Source organism: Lonchura striata, chromosome 3, assembly GCF_046129695.1.
Source record: "Lonchura striata isolate bLonStr1 chromosome 3, bLonStr1.mat, whole genome shotgun sequence".
Classification (NCBI taxonomy): Eukaryota; Metazoa; Chordata; class Aves; order Passeriformes; family Estrildidae; genus Lonchura; species Lonchura striata.
This window is the reverse complement of record NC_134605.1, coordinates 28,380,385-28,402,354: the sequence shown is the minus strand read 5'-3', so window position 1 is coordinate 28,402,354 and position 21,970 is coordinate 28,380,385. Positions and strand designations below refer to the sequence as shown.

The following is a 21,970-nucleotide window of genomic DNA, read 5'->3' as shown; positions in this document are numbered from 1 at the left end:
GGTGGGATTTAAAAGCCAAGTGGATGTGACACTTGGGGATATGGGTTAGTGTTGGCCTTGGCCATGTCTAGGGGAATGGTTGGACTTGATAGTCTTAGAGGGCTTTTCCTACCTAAGGGATTCCATGTAAAGAAGCTGTGCTGGAAAAGCAGCACAGTCAATCCCTACTTTAAAGAGGGTTAATTTGGGTTAATTTCTGTTTAAATTAACTCCTAAATTAAGCATCCAGAATCCCACTTGCTTGCACTACTAAACAAAATTTCTGCTTACCTGAAGGACAAGACTTTTACTATCTCCTGTGTGAGCAACCCCACCAAGAAGAAAGGCAGCCACATCATTCACTTGTGTTCTTATTTGTTTCAGTGACAAATTAGCCCCAGTTCCTCTGGGTGACCTGGAACAGCCTGCCATGCCAATACTACATATAAGAAGCTGACACTCATCAGGACACTGTATTTTGTAAAAAAACAGATAAACAATTATTTTGAAGGCAGGTGGGACCATGAAGCCACTTGAGACACTTACCCAGATGCTACATTGTGTACTGCCTCAGGGACAGCAAAGACAGTCTCTGGACTTGCTTCAAATTCTTGTCCTATGTACTGTATTTTTCTCCAAATAATATGCTGTATTTCTACTGGCTGTTTAGAAAGTAGAGAAATAAAATCTCATCCAGATCATGACTTCATGTTCCCAGACATATATTTAGTATTTAATTTCACACTTTGGAACATAGCACTGTGATTTGTGTACATGGATTTAATTCTGCTGGTGGCACACCACTCCACCAGAGTGAAGTAGGATGAGTTGGAAAGCAGTGCAAGGTCTTACCTAGACAAATTTGCTCAGGAAAAATAATTTAAATTAAGTCACTGCTTGACTTTAAGTGGATTAGTTAAAATGCATTCAATTCCTCAATGCAAGTTCTTATTCAGAAGCAAAATGACCTAAATTTGATTTACCTCCAGTCATTTCCAAACTTAAATAATATTAACACAGCTTTCAGAGAGGACTGACTCTGTGTCTGTTAAAATCAGTTTAAGCAATCCGCTTACATAGACAACAAAAACAAAACAAAACAAGAAAATATTTCCAAGCTCTAGGCATTTAACTGCTAATTGCAAGTCCTGCTTTTCCGTGAGTTCAATGGTTAATGGTGTCTGCTGAACAGCCTTAATAGATGTCTCGCTAGTGTCAGCTGTGGGTCAGGGTGAGAAGAAGGCATTGGAACCTGGATTATTCCCTTGTCTGAGACAGATGGCAGAGCAATTCCCATATTTGGGTCTGCCTACAAGCTTGCTGCTGTATTTTCTCAAATAAATTATGAATGCTGCAGAAATCTAAACATGACTTTTTATAGTCACTCCTCCAGGCACACAGCTATTTAATGCTGACCTGTCAGCCCCAGCTATGCAGAAATTATGTGTCAAGCCCCCCAAATCCTGAGGCTCCTTTGAGGGCTGCGAGATTCACAAAGCAGGGCTCATTCTTCATGTTCCACAAGCTCTAGAGGGAGGGAAGGAATGGGGACAAGCACTCAAAAGCAATAGAATGAATCCAGAAAAAGAACACCTGCTCTCTGCTCACTCACAGGCTAGCCCCAGGAATTATACTAATACAATTTCCTAAGTTTCTCTTTTCCTGTTAATTTTCTCTGCTGAAGCAAAACAGCCTTCAGAAAGGGCAGAGTCATTACACACCTTAGGGTTTGTTTTCCTTATGGCAAAAGAAGGAATAAACAGCTTCCTGTTTGGCACCAAAGAAGAAACAGCAAATCTTTCTAAGAAGCAGAGGTACCATGACCCCACATCTCCACTGCCTGCAATAACCAACACACCTGGAGCCTTGTCAGGGATGTGCTGGTTTGCCCTGTAGCTCCATGATCTTCCTTCCCTGTCCCATTTCCCAAGACTAAATGCACTTGTTTGTAAAGGAAAAACAGATCAGCTCAGGCTGATGTGTCTTTCCATGGCCAGTAGGCATGGCTGGAAAAGAACACAGATCAAAGCAATGAGGCTAGGAAGGAGAGGATGAATGTTTATACCCTGCCACAAGGAACAAATGACATTTCCACTGCTTGGGAGCACAGGGAGCAGCAAAAATAAGTGAAGGGATCCATGTGCTAGCTCTGCTCCAGGACAGCCAGCTACATAAGGAGACTTCTGCACAATTGCTGTATTTGTGTGTGCTGGCCCCTCATTTTACCCCTAATGATCTCTCCAGGCAGTGTCTGAGGGCTTGACACAACTTGAGGCCATTTCCTCTTTACCTGCCACTTGTTAACCAGGAGAAGAATCTGAGCCCCACCTGCGCTCACAGCCTTCTTTCAAGTAGCTGTAGAGATGCAGAAGATCTCTCAATGTTTGGAAAAAATTACAAAATTTGTTCTTCAATTTGCCCCAAGCCTTATTCCAGTCCTTCACCATCCTTTTGTTTATAAGCCTTCTCCTTGTGCTTAACAAACTGCCTCAGGCAAGATCCCAACCCATCCCATTCTTTTCCTACCCACAATAAAAACACATAGAAAACAACAGTGTTTCATTTTAGAGCTATTTTGTAAAGGAATGTAATCTCCAAGGAACAGAGTAATGTCAGAAAGTGACCAAACAACACAATAAATTGAACTTTGAGCCCCAGAACTGTCCAGGCTGAGCACTGTGCTCCAAAAAGTCCCTGTGAGCAGTGGCACAGGAAAATTTTTAAAGCTGTGGCTAATACTCCAAGACCAGATTTTAACATTCCAAGAGCAGATTTTAACACTCCAAGATCAGATTTTAGCACTCTAAGTGCAGATTTTCAGGCAGTGGAATGGGAAGCAGCAGTGCAATAGGAGGAAATGGGGCTGCCTGAATTCAGCAGGCATTTCCCAGCTTGCCTCCAAAGCTGCTCCTCACAGTCTTTAGGAAACTGAACAGCTTACTCACAGCCTCTCTGGCACTGGGAGGTAGTGTCCCTTGAGATCACTTGAAACACTCTGGGTTTTTATCAGTATGAATAGGGTTTAAGCCTCCACTTTAAACACCTGTTTGCCCATGGAAGTGGCCATGTGGCTGGGCAGCACTATGATTTCCTAGAGCTCAAAAGCCAGGACTGTCTGTCCCAGGAGCTTCCTTGCTTGGAGAGCAGCAGGATCTCCAAGCTGCCCACACTGAAAGGCATCAGCTGTGCTGGAAACCCATCAGGAAAAAGCTTGTGGGAGAGGCTGGGATTGCAAGGAACATCACTCTGCTGGTCCAGGTTTATTCATGTCCCTACTACCAAGGATGTCATTGAAACTGCAGCAAAACCAAAAACTATACAACAATTTTTAGTGTTAGAGAATTAAGGCATTACTTTATTCTGTCCAGGATGTTGTTCTGGCCAAGATGTGCAACACGAATAATTTCATCCACACATTGCCTGGGTTGTTCAGGGAAAATCATTCCATCACAAGGAATTTTTACTAGCTATTTCCCATACTTATACAGTCTAAACCCAGAGAAATTAATTAGTTCAGTATTCATTGGTTCCAAGTTACACAGTTCTTACTGTTTGGTTTCCTATTGGTTATTGATCCCTTCACCTTCTATGCTAATTAGGTTCTCATTCTTCTAGGACAGAGGCTCCAGGGTGACAGCCAACCTGGAGCAGCTGGGATTAATGCAGTGGGATAACCAAGGCCCGTGTGTTCCCTGAAAACCTCTGCCCTGGAGATGAGAATAATTTCCATCAGTGCATATAGTTTTCCTTAAGCCCTTTTCTTGGGAAGAGTGACTTACTTGCACTATCCATCTGAAATGTTCTCCTGAGGTATTTTTAGACAACAGTATTGGTGGTCCAGTGAGTCATCGCTCCGGGGCTGCCTATTAATGAAGAAATCCCTGGGATCCAGGGTAATGGATTGCAATCCAGGAGTGCTTCCATGGAGCTCTGCTTCACCAGTACGCCAGCCTTTGCTCCCGCCACCATGTTTGAATGATGAGGTTTATTCCTTCCTCACAAACAAAACAATTGGACCAGGCATCCAAAAGCCCTTCAACTCCAAATCCCTATAATAGAACTTGACTTCACTGCAATCCAACTAGATTTCACTGCATGTACCAGCCATTAGTCTGACTGCAGGAAAATACAAGATAGAAGTGATGAGAAAGGAGGGAGAAAGGGAAAGGAAGCCTGGAATTAGGCAAGGGAATGAGCTGGGTCACTCCAGAGTTTGGCAGGGGGAAAAACTGAGGCATCAGGAGTGCCTGTTTTTTGTGCTAACAAGGGAACAAGGCATGGAACACTTTAAAGAACTTCTGTGGTTTACCTACAATAAATCTCATGCTTCCGAGGGCTGGAGAAGATTGTGGGGAGACCAGAGCAAGTGAGAGGAGAGGCTTCCCTGCTACCTCCTGGCACAGGATAAATGCAGCAGAGCTTTCTGTTTGTTCACCTCAGGAGTGCCCATTGAGAGTTTTGTCAGAGCTCAGCCTCAGTGATTCCGTGGTTCCATGATGTGGACCTGGGCAGAAAGGATCCCATGGTTCTGTGACATGGGCCTGAGCAGAGATACCCCTGCTCAAACGAGGCATGTCAGCAATGTTGCTTTGAACTGCTCCATCTCTGCATCTTAATACCAAGAAGCCAAGGCACAAGGGGTTAGGATTGGCACAAGGCCTGTGCAGGCAGGCAGAGAGGGCCTGATTCAGATTCAGTCTGACAGCAAACTGCATTTAGGGAAAAACCAGACGTGATGCTCTGGGTCTTCCCTGATACCAGCAAAAGGCAGAGAAACTAAGGAAAATTTTCCCTGGTAGCTATTCCCTGGTATTCTGGTTTGAAAGTAAAACTAATGAGAGATTTTTTAAGTCAGAAATATAATTTATTGGGAAAAGGGAGAAGAGATAAAATGCATGCAATGATTCTGTCCTGGGTTGTAAGATAAGCTTGTATTCTATTTGCCATCTGTTGGAGGTTGGGCAGGTTTGTTATCTCTTCCAAGAACAATGGTTTGCTCCGAAGAGGTAATGGTTTGTTAATGGGCCATTGACTGACTCACTGCAGGGCTGGTAAACGTAACATCATCCCATTGTGAGATGCTCTACCCAGAGGGGGAAGCCAAGCACTCTTTTATTGTATAAAGGGGTACCTTTTGGGGGACAGAGCAGCTCTCTTTTTGCGGGATTTTCCCAGAGAAGCAGCTCCTTCGGCGGAATTCCCAGAGAAGCGGCTGGAGCGCGGTGAGGCAGCGGCGGCGGAGCTCAGAGGCAGCCCCAGCGCAGAGGAAGACCGGCCCAACTGCCACCAGATCTTCAGAGAAAACTATACCCTTCTAAAGATCACCACTTCAGCTGCAATTCATCAGCCACTGCAAGAGGAGCAGCTGTCATTTCAACTGGACTGCTACCAACACCCCGAATCCTCAGGTTGTGGACTTTTTCACTAGTTTTATTCGTACCGATTGCATTTACCTTTTTAAATTGTTATCTAGTTTTCTCCTAGTAAAGAATTGTTACTCCCATTCCCATATCTTTGCCTGAGAGCCTTTTAATTTAAAACTCCTGGTAATTCGGAGGGAGGGGGTTTACCTTCTCCATTGCACAGGAGGCTTTTGCCCTCCTTCACAGACTCCTGTCTTGTCAAACCAAGACAGATTCAAAAGGAAGACTATTGACAAAGTCAGAATACAACCTGACACCCCTTTGGCCAGCATGTTGGTAGCAGTCTAACTTGCAGTGGCTGCAGTCCTCTTGGAGTGGCAGATGTGGTTTGTGTTTGTGCAGTGGTCCTGTGGAAAAGGTGTAGTCAGTCTAGTGGAAAACTCTAGCTGTGTCTTCTTGGAAACTTGTGGGAAAGCTGCTTTTTTGTTTAGAAATTTGTCATGGTTTGACACGGAAAAAGAATTTTTCTCGGAAGGAAGAGGTCAGTTTGGATGTTGACCAATTGGAGGTGGACACGCCTCTGAGAACACAGAGGGGTTAAAAGCAGAATTCCCAGGGGAACTCACTCTCTTTGGTTCTGGTCAGCGTGCAGTGCAGCCTCTCCCCTGCCCGGCCATGGCTGGGTGGGGGAGGAGAAAAGCCATGTGGCCTTCAGAGGTGGGCCCAAGTGTGGAGGGACTGCAACCGGGCCTGGCCCCCTGCAGATGGAAGGGTGGAGAAATTTGGGATGTCTCCATTCCCCCCCAGAGTCTCTCTCTCTCTTGAAAGAGACAGCGGCAGCTTGTCAGCAGTTCACCGTGGGGAAGGAGAAGAGCAGGGGGGCCGCAAGGTGCCCGGCTGCCTGTGGGAGCCGGAGTCTGGGCATCGAGCCATCCTTGGGAGTAGGGACTTTTAATCCTTCCTTGAGAAATGAAAGCTTTGTGAAATTTCACTCCTCCTCAGTTTGAAAGAGAGGAAGAGGAACAGCTTGGACCCTGGGATGTTAGAAGGAGGAATTATAGATGGGAAGGGATGACGGAATGGCTTTTTGGCTGGACTTTTTCCTTGGTAGCCACAGACTGAATCATCTTCTCCTCCAAGAGAGACTGTATTTTAGGAGGATGCCAGTGAGCCAAAGAGACCTGCTTCATCAGGGGAAAAGACAGAAGTGGAGTGAACAGAGAAAAGTTAGGGGGTTTGTGGTGGTGCCCCCTGTCCTCAAAGATGAAGAAGAGAAGAAGATCTCTGTTCTTGGACCCTCGGCCCCAGGGGAAAATGGGGGGGGACTGTGGTCCCAAAAAAATAAAAAACGGAACTGTTGTTTTTTCCCCTCTTGGCAGGGCATCCTTGAAAGGAAAAATCCTAAAAGCAGTCTGTCCATCCATGCATTGGTGGTGAGAGCACTGTGCATGGAAAGGAGAAGGGCCACCATGGCAAACTTTTTCTCCGGGCGATGCCATGTGTGACATGGAAGCACAGGATGTGGCAGCTGTATTTCTTGGGGGGTCTGTGGCACAGGAGAGGCTCCTCTCTCCCTCGATGGACTGAGTATTGATTGTCTGGAGAGTGGAAACCTGATTGGGGTCCAGATTGTGTCTCGCTGTATTTTGTTGGAGTTGGGTGGTGGGAGGAAGAATGCTTTGGAAGGTTTTCATTTTGAATTTTGTGTGTGTTTTTAATTTCCTTTTCCTTTTATAATAGTATAGTAGTAGTAGCTTAATGAAGTTTTTTTTCCTTTGTTATTAAGCTTGGGCCTTCTTTGCTTTGTTCTCGATCGCATTTCACAGCATTCAATTGAGAGATTATATTTTCATGGGGGCACTGGCATTGTGCCAGTGTCAAACCATGACAAAATTCTAGGATATATTTAGGTAGGAATGTTTAGCTCTTTTCCCTTGGTCAGAGTATTTTACAATGGGCTGATGTCATTCTGGGTCACAGGTGTGTCTTTGATCACAGAACTGGCTCCTGGAGAGTGTTATCTCTGAGTCATGTGGTAAGACATTGATGGGACCATTAACAGGATATGAGGAAAACTGCCCAGAGGGCAACTGCTACACAGATGGTACTAGAAAACATCTTGCCTCTAAATCTCGGATATTATTCACCTCTCTTTCTTTTTCTATCTGCATTTTGATGAAACTTTACACATAGTCTTCACATAAGACTGGGTTTCTTTGTGGTATATAGTGGTTTTTTTAATCTTTCTGTATTATTTATTAAGTGTAACTGGGTTTTTGAGCAAAAACAATCTTACAGATGGGTTTGTCTTTGCTTGGGGTGGGATTAATTCAGTCTTTCTTAAAATACTTTTTATATGTATTACAGGGACTTTACTGTGTGTAAGGGTTCAGATTGGGTAGGATTAGTTCAACTGATGGACGCTCGAGTATTGACTATTTATGTGGCTTTTGCTAAGTTTAACTTTTAATTCTTGAAGGTTTTCCTATTGAGTGCTTTTAGGGTGGTCTTAATTAGTCTATTGCATTGTTCAACTTTCTTGGCAGTTGGTGTATGATTGGGGATATGATATATTTACTCAATGTTATGTTTTTTGGCTCAGGTGTTGATTAGGTTGTTTTTGAAATATGTTCTATTGTTTGATTTATTTTTTTTAGGGGTGTTATGTCTCTATAAGACTTGTTTTTAGTCTTAAGATGGTGTTCTGGGTAGTAGCATGAGGAACAGGGTAGGTTTCTAACTATCTTGTGGTTGTTTTTACTATGGTTAGTACATAGTGCTTGCTTTGGTGCATTTGGGGAAGTGTGATGTAGTTAATTTGCTAGGCTTCCCCATACTTGTACTTTAACTATTGTTCATTGTACTACGGAGGCTTCAGTTGTTTGGTTTGTTTGATTGTAGTGCAAGCTGTGGATGACTTGTGAGATGCTGTTTATAGTAAGGTCTACTCCTCAGTTCCAGGCTTATTGGTATGTTGTGTTTCTTCTTTGATGATCGGAGGCATCATGGGCTTAACAAGCTAGGAATAATTTTTTTAATGTTTTAATCTAGCTTTACCTGTGATATTTTCAACTGGCAGCTCGGTTTACTTGCTCATTGTTGTGATGTTCTTTAGTAGCTTGGTTCTTGCGTATGTGTGTATCTATGTGTCAAATTTTCACAGTCAGCTTTTTTACTCGGGTGGTAATGTCCTACTAGATTTTGGTGGCTTAGATGGGTTTCTCTTTGTGTTGCCAGTTGGTTTTTTGCTAGCAATTCAGCTATCTCTACAGAGTATTAGCTACTATCTATGAGTCAGTGTAGAGATAGAGTTTCGGTTACTTTTCTTGTTCAGTAATATCTGAAGATAGTTGGAAGGCTTTAAGCTCTGTAACTTGATCTACTTTGTTCTTCAGTAGCTTGTGTAACTTGTTGTGTGGGGCTCTATACCTCAGCTTTTCATTTCTGGCTAATGCTTACAATTTGGTAGGAACTATTAGTGAAAAGGGTATATTGTTTTTCAGTCTCTGGTAGTTTATTATATGTTGGGGCTTCTCTGGTACGTACAACTTCTTCTTCTTCAGAAGACAATCTAAAAGTCTCCCCTTCAATCTAGTTTGTTATACTTTCCAGAATCTCAGGGTGATTTGGATTTCTAATATGGGTGCACTGGGTGATGAGGGCAATTTATTTACTTTATGTGGTGTCTGTGGTATGCTGTGTGGAAGGAACTTTTCTTCTAAACATCCACCCCAGCACTGGTAGCCAGGGTGCCAGAAGCAGCTGCGTTTTGGTGTTAATTACTTCTGAGGCAGCTTGAACTTTTTTATAGGCAGCTAAGATTTATTTTTTTGTGGGAGCGTAGTTTGCTTCAGAGCCTTTGTAGCTCTGGCTCCAGAATTTCAGTGGTTGGCCCCGAGTCCCCCTAGGCAGTTTCTGTTAAAGGTTCTAGGACAGACTATGGTTCTTGGCTGCAGAGTAGAGCACGTTCTTCACTTCAGGTCTTGTCTTAATTGGGCTAAGGGTTAGTGCATGAGTGATTTCCTGTTTGATCTGGGTGAAAGCTTGTTGCTGTTTAGGGCTCTAGTGAAAATTATTCTTGTGGGTGACTAGGTAGAGAGGGTTCACAATCTGGTTGTTCTTGAGAATGTGCATTCTCTAAAAGCCTAAGGCACTTAGGAAAGCTTGTGTCTTTTTTTTGTTGGTAGATGGAGATATAGCGGTGATCTTGTCAATTACATCTGTCGGGATCTAACAATGTCCATTTTGTTATTTGATTTTTAGAAACTGAATTTTTTTGAGCTGGTCCTTTAACTGCTTTGCTTAATGGTAAAACTAACCTTCAGCACAATTTGGATAATCTCTCTTTTTTTGAAGACTCCTCTTGAAGTGCTCTCTTACACGATGTCATTGTTATACTGTAGATGTTTGGGAGCCTCGCACTTTTCTAGTGCAGCTTGGATTAGTCTATGGCAGATGGTAGGACTGTGTTTCTACCCCTGGGGTAGTCGCTTTTAGATGTACTGTACTATTTTGCAGGTGAAGGCAAACTGAGGTCTACATTCCTCTGCCAAAGGAATGGAGAAGAAGGCATTAGCAATATGAATGGTAGCATACTACTTTGTTGCTTTGGGCTCCAGCTCGTACTGAAGCTCCAGCATGTCTGGCATGGCAGCACTCAGTGGTGGTGTGACTTTATTTAGGCCACGGTAATCTAAAGTCAGTCTTTATTCTCTACTGGACTTGCAAACTGGCTATATAGGGCTGTTGAAAGGTGAATGGGTTTTGTTGACTACTCTTTGGCTTTCTAGTTTATGAATTATCTCATGGACGGGGATCACAGTCTGTTGGTATGATATTGCTGATGGTGTACCGAAGTTGTGGTAATTGGAATTTGTTGTTCTTTAACTTTTGTGATGTTCCACCACTGCCCCTCCCCCCCCGCCCCCCCTCAGCCCCCTGAATTAGCAGGCTAGCCCAGAGATCCAAGGCTTTGAGGGGAGGAATTATCAGGAGAAGGCAAAGATTTCCAAAAGAGGCTCTTACCCCAATATATGTTGGTGCAGCTCTCTTTATTCTGTGATGTCCTAGGGGAGAGCAGAGAAAAAGAGAACGAACAGGAAATATCAGGGGTTTATCTAGACTTTGGACAGGATGGGCTTCTCTGGCTCTCTGCCAACCCCGTTGGGGCAGGAAGGAGGGGTCCAGGGTTATATTGATCAGAGTCACAGGGTCCCGGGGAAGGGGGCACAGAGTGCCCATGAGCACACTGTAACACTTTTGGTACTCTTATAGTAGAGGGGTCGTCTGAGAGACTAGGAAAAGTATTCATTTTATGTGTTCTGTCTCTATGGTAGTTATTTTGAAAAGCCTAGTGATTTTTTTTTTGGGTCTTTGAAATATGTATTTCTGAGATAGTCTATGTTAAGGATATATGGGGCCTCTAGGCCAGTCATGATGGAGTGTTTCTGCCACCTGTTTTTAGTTCAACTTACTTCAGCTTCTAATACTGTAAGCTGCTGGGATCTTCTTGTTACCCTAGAAATAGAAATGGATTCTGTTCTTACATATCTTGATGGCATCAGGGTGCATTGGGCATTGGTGTCAACTAAAGCTGTATATTTTTGTGGTTCAGATGTGCCAGGTTATTGAATTTACACAGTCTAATAGATCTGATTGTCTCTGTTCTCTACTTGGCTAGAGGCAGGGCCCCTTTTTTCTTGATCATGTTACACGTTGCTCTCTTCTTGTAAATAGGTTCTTGAAGTTATTTTAAGAGGATCAGTCATATATCACCATTCTTATATTGTCTGGAATTCTGTGTGTGAGAGACTGGGCAGCATTGACTCTAGATGAGTTTCTTGTGCTAGGTGTTCTTCTTTTTAGTTTATGTACTTGGACTGCTAAGGAGGTGGGTTTTCTATCCCACTTCCTCATGTCTTCTCTATGTTCCTGAAGAAAAAAACTAGAGGTTGCTTTATGGAGTGTATCCTCTCTCCTTGGCTTTGGAATGCTGGCTCTTAATGGCAGAGACTCTTTGTGTGTATGTCTAGTGTTTATCCCCTGCAGCTCAGGCTGTATTGGTTTGGGGCATTTCTATGCTCCTGGCTGGACACCCCCTGCCCATTTAGTGCCCCCCAGGGGTGACAGACCCCAGTCCCACAAGCACCACAACCAGAGCATCCCATAGCACCAGTGCAGAGGGGATGCTCAGTCACCTACCTGTAAACTCGAATGATTGCAGTGTTCTGCAAGCAGAGGCGAAAAGCACAGAGAGATGGACTGGCAGCATTTGGGGCTGAGCAAACAGCCCATCAACTGTAGAAAATAGCAGGCTCCAGCACGGTGTAGATGAAAGGAGGCAAAGATCTCTGAAGGTTGCTCTTGGGGAAAGAGGTTTATTGGGGGTGCAGAGGGTCCTGCCTTGTGCTCCCAGACGCAGCACGTGGCGGGCCCTGAGAGGGTGGGGGAGAGGAGAGACAAAAGGACACTCCAGGAGATGGGAAGCTCCAAGAGAGGGGAGGATGTTCCAAGAGGGGAGGAAGTTCCAAGAGACCGCATGGCCCCTTGAAGCCTCCTTATAAAAGGGCTTTGAGGTAGGTTGGAATAAGGCATGGCCAATGGGGTTACAGACATTTGATGTTTTAGGGGAGGGATAGAGGTGCGGGGTGAACCATATGTCTTTGGGGGGTGGGATGGAACAGTCCATTTCACCCCAGGACCCATCCAAAGGCAGGGGCATTGTCCGGCTAGCTGGGAGAACTGTTCTCATCCCAATGTATTATTTATGAACTATTATATTTATCTATCATTTGCAACAATCAACAAATTTGGAGAGTTCTGCTCCCCCATGCTGGGTTCTCAGCTTCTCTTTATGGCTTTTTCAGGGAGAGGAAAGACCAAACAATAATATCTAAACACTCAACTCCTCCATCCTCTACCAAAATTTACCCAAGTTTGGTGCAAGAAATGGGACAGTTGTCCTTACAGGGTGTTTTGGAACCAGCAGTTGCCACAGAACAGATATGTTGGATGTTATTTTCTCACCCAAACACTGCAGTCTTGAAGCAGAAAGTCATCTGTCATCAAGAGGGGAAGTGGTTCTGCAAGTGCAAAGAAGCACTTTTGTGTAACTTCCAGCTGAGACAAGATACCTGACAGCCAAGTGTTCCCAAGTAACAACTCCTAGCAGCTGAGCCATTGTCAGGGGAAGGAGCTTTGACAGTAATTACAGAATCCCAGAATGCTTTTGTTTGAAAGAGAACTCAAAGCTCATCCAGTTCCACCTCTTCCACTATTCCAGGTTGCTCCAAGCCCCATCCAACTTGGCCTTGGACACTTCCAGGGATCCAGGGGCAGCCACAGATTCTCTGGGAACCTGTGCCAGGGCCTCAGAACCCTCACAGGGAAGAATTTCTCCCTAGTATCCCATCTAACCCTGCTCTCTGACAGTGGGGAGACATTCCCCCTTGTTGTGGCACTCCAGGCTCTTGACGAAAGTCCCTCTCTAGTTCCTTTGTATCCCCTTTGTGTACTGTTGCTACCAGACCAGGGAAGATGTTAAAAACCCCCAACAACCTCTCTGGATAGGCAGAACAGGAGGACAGCTCTAAAGGAAGGAGTAGAAGGAGCTCATGGAGACCTGAGATGAGGTGGTGGTGCCGACCCTGCCCTGGAGCACTGGTTCCTCTTCCCCATTCCCATTCCCATTCCAGTTGCCCTAAAGCAGCCAGAGTTCTCTCTGCACTGCTGTCCCAGATTGCAAGGCAAGATGTATTCCATTTGCCACCTGTATGGCACTTGTCTTCTGTTAAGTGGGCAGTTTTCCTTATTTCTTCCACAACCAATCCTCCCTCCAGAGAGACATCTGCTGATAATGGGCTACTGAAAGTCACTACATGACTGATAAAAGTTACAGCATCCCATTGTAAGATGCTGCACCCAGAGAGAGGAGACAAGCATTCCTAAAATGCCAGGGACCTCATAAATTTGGACAGCTGGACAGGACAGAACACACATCCAACCAATATGATTAATGCAACATTCTCCGTTTATTCGAGAGAAGATGGCAGTTTATATACACTTCTATATAGTTTACAGTTTACAAAGGCACCGGATTGGCAAGCTAACATTGTTTGTCTTAAGCTGGCCTGAACCTTACACTATAAACCTATACTACTTCGCACCCAGACAGCCCAGTGCTCCACATCACACCTTAATACAATTTCTAACTGCACCACAAACCCTTAATTTCTAACTCCGTCAGAGGCTGGAAGGTCTCACAAGGCCCAAATCTGAGGCCTAGACTGGAGTAGCTCAAATCTCATTCCAAACATAAATCATGCCCTCTGTCTCTCAGAAATGCTGCAATAATTCCCTCTTTTCTTTTTGAGCTACCCAGGCTGACGTGAAGGCACAATGAACTCATTTTTGCATACACTGTAATAAACGCAGTATAAAAATCAAAACAATTATAAAGAAGAAGTACAATACCAAATTGAATTAAATCTTTGATCCAGCCAGCAAAACCTAAAGAATTGAGCCAGTTATCAAATGGAGTGTCCACTACTGTAAGTTTTTTCATGTTGTCCTTCAATTGCGTTAACTGTTTATAAATCAATTGAGAATGGTCAGACAAATTCATGCAGCACATGCCTTCAAATTCTTCACACCCATGTCCTTGTGCTAAAAGAAGGAAATCAATGGCAGCTCTGTTCTGCAGAACCGCATGATGGGTATCATCTACATCTGCAGCAAGCTCACTTATCAGTTTAGATGTGATATTAATTTGTTTTCCTGCCCAGCAGGCTAGAGATCTTAATTGTGTGAGAGCTTTTGATGAGGCAACTCCTGGGGCGAAAATTGAGGCTAGTACTACCGAAGCGCGCCCCCATAATGACACTAGATCTTTACAATTGGGGTCCATTTGGAGAACACTGCGTTTGGCTCATTGAGTCTTCTGAGGAAATTCAAGAACCTGATGTATGGTGGGAGCAAAAAGCGTCAACCTACCGATATAACATGGGCCTCCCCTAGCATTTGGAGGGACTGCCTACCAGGCTTGGTCCCCAAAGATGAGGAAGGTTCCTGGGGGCAGTTTTCCTGCACCACCTCTTGACGGTGTCACAGATTGAGTCCAATTGTTACAATATTCTGAATAATTACAATACAATGGTGATCTGGGAGACAACCAAGTGTTGTCATCTGTTAACTGTCTTTTTTCTTGAGTGGTTTTGGTAGCATAAGATTCAAATATCAAACAGTAATTTACTGGGACAGAACTCAAAAGATAAAATTCTTGAAGATTGGCAACAACAAATTTAAGGTTTTGCACAAATGCAACAGCTTGCGCTCCCAGTGTGCTTTTTGGATTTATTTGAGCTCAGGTCCAAGTTTTGAACTCTGCCATGGGACCCAACGAGACTCCAATTAAACAAGTACGAAAAGGGTTAGATGGTGTGGGTAACAACAGGCAGAATGAATCTTGCCTAGTTTGTTTGGCCCAAGTGATCCACATATTTTCTCTCTTGTCAATGTCAAGGATTCCAAATACTTCAATAATGAAAACATTGCTTAATAGAAACATTGAGACCCACCACATATTTCCCAGGTTCTTGAATGCCCTGTTTAACATGAAAGAAACAAACTTAATTCTAAACATAAGCTATAACTTCTAATAAACTAACTTCTGATAAATCTAACTTTATACTTATGATAATCTAACTTATTTGTCTGTATTCTACAAAATTAATTTTCATCAGAACCAGATTTATCACAGGATGTTCCAGGCAAACTGTTGTCATCGACGTTATTATCACTGCGGGTTGGTATCTTTGCCTGTGGACACACACAGGTGAATCTGCTCGGCACCCAGACTGGACCAGTATCTGTTGAAACATACATATAACCTCTACCATTAAACAACACCGGACTTGGCCCTTGCCATTTGCCCGTCTGCATGTCCTTGTGATAAACGTAAAGTCCTGGAATTGCTTGCGGTCTTCCTTGATTCACTGCTTGGTGGTGTATCACGACCGCAGGTTCTTCTCTACCTTCTGCCAAACACAAATAGTTTAGAGTGAACAATACCTTTGACAATCGGTTAAACACATCCAGTTTCATCACTTTGCTTTTGTTTTGCTAGGTATTCTTTCAGGGTATGGTTGGCCCTCTCTACAATGGCTTGACCTGTAGATGAGTGAGGGATCCCTGCAGTATGTTTCACCCCCCCACTTCTGCATAAATGGAGCAACTTGTTTACTAACGTATGATGGAGCATTATCAGTTTTGATTTCTACAGGTACACCCATTACTGCAAAGCAGGCAAATAATTGCCTTTTCACGTTCAGGGCCTTTCCCCCTGTCTGTGCTGTGGCCCAAATAAATCTAGAATAAGTATCTACAGTGACATGGACATATTTCAGCTTCCCAAATTCGGGAACATGAGTTACATCCATCTGCCACAACTCTAAAGCTTTCAGACCCCTTGGATTTGTGCCAAGTCCGAGGCCAGGCCCATAATGACTACATTGAGGGCAGGCTCGAACAATCCCCTGTGCATCATTCATGGGGATCTGAAATTGTCCATGCATGGCTCTTGCATTTTGGTGGAATGTCTCATGACTGTTGCAAGCTCTCTCAAAGCTATTCTGGGGGGGAATATGGACAGCATAACTGACCACAGCATCCACCAATGCGTTGCCCTCTCCCAAACCTCTGTTACATTGATGACTTCGAATGTGCACGATGCAAAAGACATGCTGGCGCTGTTTCAACACGCTCCACAACTGCAGGAACAGTTCTCCAAGACTCTGGTTCTGGGTTCTTCTGAGGAGTGCATCCTCAACTCTCTGCACAACTCCAACTACATATGATGCATCTGAAACAACGTTGAGTGGTTCTTTGTTCCAGGTCTGGAAAGCCCAACACACGGCCTTCAACTCAAGGGTTTGTAGACTATCTTCCACATCACCTCTGATTAGATGTTTCAACCATTTCCCTCATTGTTGCCAAATGTACACAGCTCTTTTTGACCTTCGGCTGGCATCAGTAAAGACTGTTTTTCCTTCCACTGGTTTCAATGAACACAAGGGTCTTTCCAACCACTGGTAACGACTGACGAAATGCCACATCGGGTCTTTTGGTTGTTAATTGTGCACCACTCCTGTGAAGCCTAACAATGCTTCCTGCAGTGCAGCAAAGTGTCTGAGCTGCCATTACAGATCTTCATTTTTCACAGGAACACTGATGTCTGCTGGTTCTTTTCCATCCATTTCTAAAATTCTGTCTCGGCCTTTTCGTATCAATGCAGCAAGAGCATCTGTCCTGCCCATCACACAACTTCTTGGTTGAACGGGTAAAAATACCCACTCAGGCAGAATTACTGTTGATCCACGTTGGGACTCCCTCTTTTTCTTTTGCCATTGAAAGACAATGGCAAGTGGAGAAGCATCAGCGTTGCAGAGGAACAGTGACAACGGCAAATGTTCAATGCAACGAGCACTCCAACCACGTTGTAATTTTTCTGAAACCCGAATCAAAGCTTCTTGGTGCTCAGGGGTACAGACTCAAGGGCTGTTGGCATCACTGCCATGAAGCCATGGCAAAAATGGTTGCAAATCATTGTTGGTGATTCCTACAATGGTACAAACCCACTGCAGGTCTCCAAAGAGTCTCTGGGCATTATGTAAAGTAGAAATGTTAGCATGTAAAGTAAGTTTCTGAGATCAAATTTGTGCATCTGTGATCAGCCAGCCTAAGTATTTCCAGGGGGCCGATCACTGTAATTTTTGTGGGGACGGGACACTGTCAATCCATGCTTTTTCAGTTGTGAGAAGAGCCAATTCAAGTCTGCATCTGCCAATGGCTGTTTGGTGGTGATGAGAATGTCATCCATGTAGTGATAAATCATCGCGTTGGAAAATTGTCAACGAATTGGTCACAGGGCCCAGTCAACAAACAGCTGACACATGGTCAAAGAATTGCACATTCCTTGAGGGAGGGAAACACACTCATATCGTTTTGCTGGTGTTGTTCTGTTGATAGATGGCACAGTGAAGGTGAATTGCTGGGTATCTTGTGGATGAAGAGGAATGGTAAAGAAACAGTCCTTTAGATTGATGACAACAATGCTCCACCCCTTTGGAATCATGATTGGTGCTGGCAGTCCAAGCTGCAAAGCACCCATTGCCTGCATCTGCTCATTCACTTTTCGTAAATCATGCACCAATCTCCATTTTCCTGATTTCTTGGGGATGATGAAAATTGGGGTGTTCCATGGACTGACAGATGGCTGAACGTGTCCAGCCTTAAGTTCCTCTTGTATTAATTGGTCATCCACATGGGTGTTTCAGTCAACCAGGTAATCTTGAGGATGGGCGGCTGCTCTGCAGTGGCCATCACGGAAAATGCTGATCGGTGGTCAAAACCATTCCAAGCTGGGAAAGCACATCTCTGCCTGTCAATCCTGGAAGCAGTTTGGGTAAAGACATGACATATGGTTGAGTCACGATAACTTGATTGTCTTCAAAAATGATGCTGATTATATTTCTGCTAACTGAAGGAATCTTCATTCCACCCACTCCTACAATGTGGGAACTCGGGGCTTGCAAAGGCCAGTTGGATGGCCAGTACATCTGATTGATAACTGAGACATCTGGTCCTGTATCAAGCATTGGTTCCAATCAAACACAGTGTGAACTGAACCACGTTGTAATTGTACTTTCTTGTATGGACGATCTTTCAGGTTAATTGTAAAGACATCATGGCCAGTTGATCCAAAGCCATTGTCTTGTCTTTCAGAATCAGTTGGTTCTTTTGGGTGCTGGCGATGTGGCAGGAAATTCTCAATTGCCACAATTTGGGCAATCTTGCTTCCTTTGGGAATTGTCACAGGTGGTTGCAAGGCATGAACCATTATTTTCACTTGACCAGTGAAGTCTACATCAATGACACCAGGATACATGATCATACCTTGTTTACTTGTGGAAGATCTCCCCAGCAACAAACCTCCAACCAGAGAAGTTGTGCTGTACATTGGACCATATACATTGGTAGGAATTAGGGTTACCTTTGTGTCATTCAGAGTGACTTCTGTTGCTGTGGCTACATCGACTCCAAGACTTCCCCAGGTGGCAGGTGAGTTGTTCAACAGGAAGCTGTTCTTGGAGTCTGTTGGGTCCAGGCATCAATTTATTTCTTCATGCGGTGCCTCAACGCACTGCGCTGGCCATTTCCTGTCTGCGACAAGCTTCTGTAGCATGATTGTCAGTGTTGCACTTGTGACACCACACAGTCTTTTGGCAATCTCGCCGGAGATGGCCTGTTCCACTGCATCAAAAGCAAGTGGGTTTAGATGATCTAAGGTTAGGTTGACTTTTGCTGCAACAAAGAGAATTGTTGCCATTGCTGCCGGGCAAGGCAGCTGCAATCATGTGTCCTTGTTGTTGCATAGCATCCTGGATAGTTGCTGTGAATGCCGCAGCTTGGTTGCTTTGTTCTGCGCATGTGGCTCTGACAAGCATCTCATCAACTGGATAGCCTTGAGGAAGGGTGACTAAGATGGTTCTTGCGTGTGTGTTAGCATTTTCAAAAGCAAGTGAGCGGAATAAATGATTTTGAACATCTGGTGGCACGTCAGGAGCATCTTTCAAAGCAGCTGACAGCCTATCAATATTTTTTTTTAAAACAGCAGGCAATGCCAATTGCTGCTCAGTGGAAGGTTCCCCTGGTTGAACCTGATGATTTGAAAGGGTGGCAAGACGGGCTATTTTTTTGCTGTTAACATATTTGGTCTTTGTATCTTATTTTGTGATCGCTTCTTCCTGCTACAATTGACAGCAGGAGGGTCTGGCTCTGAGTCATCAGAGTCGGAGCGTGGTGGAAGTGGGCAATGCAGCGCTACCGTGGTGGAGTGGGGGCTGCCTGTTTCGGGGGTCTGCACTGCCGTCGTCTGGGCAGCTGCCTCCACCATCCCTCTAGCGTGGCTGCGCTCCGCCCCCCCGAGCCGCGCCGGGCTGCTCGCCGCTGGGTACCGCCGAGCCGCGCCTCTGCGCATGCGCGCCGCCGCCACGGCCGCCGCTCTGCTGTCGCTGCCCCTGAGGGGTGTGAGGGGCGGGCGCCTTCTAGCTCCCGTCTCGCCCTTGATCTCCGCCCCTGGGTTCCTCCTCCTGACTCAGCCCTGGTTCGTCACCAACTCCGCCTGCCTCCTCAGGTGTCACCCCGCCTCCGGACCCGGCAGGGCCACTTCCGAGTTGGCCTCACTCCGCGGGAGCGCCGAGCTGTTGATAGCCGCTGTGTGCGGCACGCTTCTGCCCGTGCCGCACCCACGCTTCCGCTCGCTCCCGCACCGGCCGGCCCCTCGCCGCCTGGCTCTGCGCCCGCCTCTATACGAGCGACAAAATCCTTTACTGAGGCACTGACTGCAGCCTGCTGCCCTCGCACTGCCCACGTGTTACAAACACTAAAGAATTTTTCAACCCGAGATGGCTTCTGGACTCCTGCCTGTTCGGATGGGGCTCGCTCAAACGTCTGCATTGCGGCTTCTGCGGCTTTTTTCTCCGTGGCCATGCTTTACAGGGTATATATAACCTTTTTCCAAATGCCTCCGAACTCCAGTACCATTTTCTTGTCTTTTCCGCCCTCTATCACTGCGTCCCAAAGCAACTGCCCCAGTTCTTGCCATTCAGCTTCACTAAAAATCAGAGAAGGTTTTTGCAACTTGCCTTTGTTCCTTGTCCACAGAACCAACTGTTCTAAATCGGCTTCTTTAACTTTTTCAGCTCTCTTTGAGACCATATGCCGCACGGAAGCCTGCAGATCGCCATCCACGGTGAACTCCCACCCTCTCCCTTGGCGGCTTACCTCCGACCTCCGCAGGGCGCTCCGTCCGCTTTACTCGGCGAGGCAGCGCTCCCGCGCCCGGCCCCGACCATGTCCACCGTTCGGGCTTCTCGTGAACACCGGCGTCTTTTTCCCTGCTCCAGCTCCCGTCGCGAACGGCCCTGTTTGGATCTGCAGTCTTCCGCTCCGTTCACCTGATCCTCGGTCGCGAAAAGCGAATTTAGGATCCCAGCCCCGTCGCTATAAAATGATGTGGACCTGATTTTCATCGCGCGACTCAAACACTGCTCCCCATTACCCTAAAAGTAATTTGGGAGCTTTTCGGAGCATCCTGGGTCGCTGGTTCGGGCACCACAAAATGCCAGGGACCTCATAAATCGGGACTGCTGGACAGGACAGAACGCACATCCAGCCAATATGATCAATGCTCCATTTATTCGAGAGAAGATGGCAGTTTATATACACTTCTATATAGTTTACAGTTTACAAAGGCACCTGATTGGCAAGCTAACATTGCTTGTCTTTGTCTTAAGGTGGCCTGAACCTTACAATATAAACCTATACTACTTCACACCCAGACAGCCCAGTGCTTCCCGTCACACCTTAATACAATTTCTAACTGCACCACAAACTCTTAATTTCTAACTCCGTCAGAGGCTGGAAGGTCTCACAAGGCCCAAATCTGAGGCCTAGACTGGAGTAGCTCAAATCTCATTCCAAACATAAATCATGCCCTCTGTCTCTCAGAAATGCTGCAACATTCCTAACTGGATACAGTCTGGGTTTTTGGGACACCAGACTCAGGCTTTTCCGCTGGATTTCCAGGACTGCAGCCATTCCAATTTGGACGTCTACCAACACCCCGATCAAAAGGGTGTCAGGTTGTATTCTGACTCTCTAAGTGGTTTTCTTTTGTATTATTGCATGTATTTTGTTTTCTTTTTCCCTTTTCCCAATAAATTGTATTTCTGACTTGGAGTCTCTCACTGGTTTTGCTTTCAAACCAGAACAACTGCTATGCACCCTAGGAGCACTTAATTTCAGCAGGTAATTGCAGCACACTTTCAGACAGGCTAACAGCTGCCCTGGTTTACAGCAACACCTGGAGACGGATTTTAGGGCAGTGGCACAAATGAAGATGAGACCAAAACCTGTTTGTCACACAGCCAATGGTGTGGGATGGAGAGGGGCAGCTGATGCTCCCAACAGGGATCCAGCATGAATCCAGAATGAATATGGCAGCAGCTCTCTGGCCACAGGGAAAAATACACGTCTTTCCCGGGTATTGCCTGAGAAAGGCTGTGAGAAGATTAGAGAAAAGAATGAGAAACAATTTTTAACTTGCTGCACCTGTTGTGAACATGAGGAATGTGTTACAGAGATTTGTTTACTAGAGGGTGGTTTCTTAATTAGCTAATGGTGATGGTGTTTGGATTGGAGGACCAATTAGTATTGTATTGTAACTGTCTATAAAAGCAATGTGTTTCTTAATAATAACATAATAAAGAGAGATTGATCAGCTTTCTGTGAATCATGTAGTCTATGGTAATTATTACCTGGCTAGGGGCCTGCTGCTGCAACACACACCCTTTGTAAATCAGACCATTTTTTAATTGCTTGCTCAGGATTGGAACCTGCAGCTTATCCATTCCACCTTAATCGTGGCACTTGGAGATTGTTTTTTTAACTGAGAGCCATAATTTTTTCCCCTTTCAGTCCATTTGTGTTTACACATCAAATTAAGCCCCTCCAATCCTTTTTACCAGTACCTTTGGCCTGTCAGAGCGGTATCATTTCTTCATGCTGTT

At 45.1% G+C, this 21,970-nt stretch overlaps 1 long non-coding RNA gene across 1 annotated transcript; it reads left to right on the top strand.

The window, feature by feature from the left end:
- The first annotated feature begins 19,389 nt into the window (after nt 1–19,389).
- LOC110477522 (uncharacterized) lies at nt 19,390–21,693 on the top strand. Its single transcript, XR_013339682.1, has 2 exons — nt 19,390–19,899; nt 20,102–21,693. It is a non-coding gene; the product is annotated as an uncharacterized LOC110477522 (long non-coding RNA).
- Nucleotides 21,694–21,970: the final 277 nt, after the last annotated feature.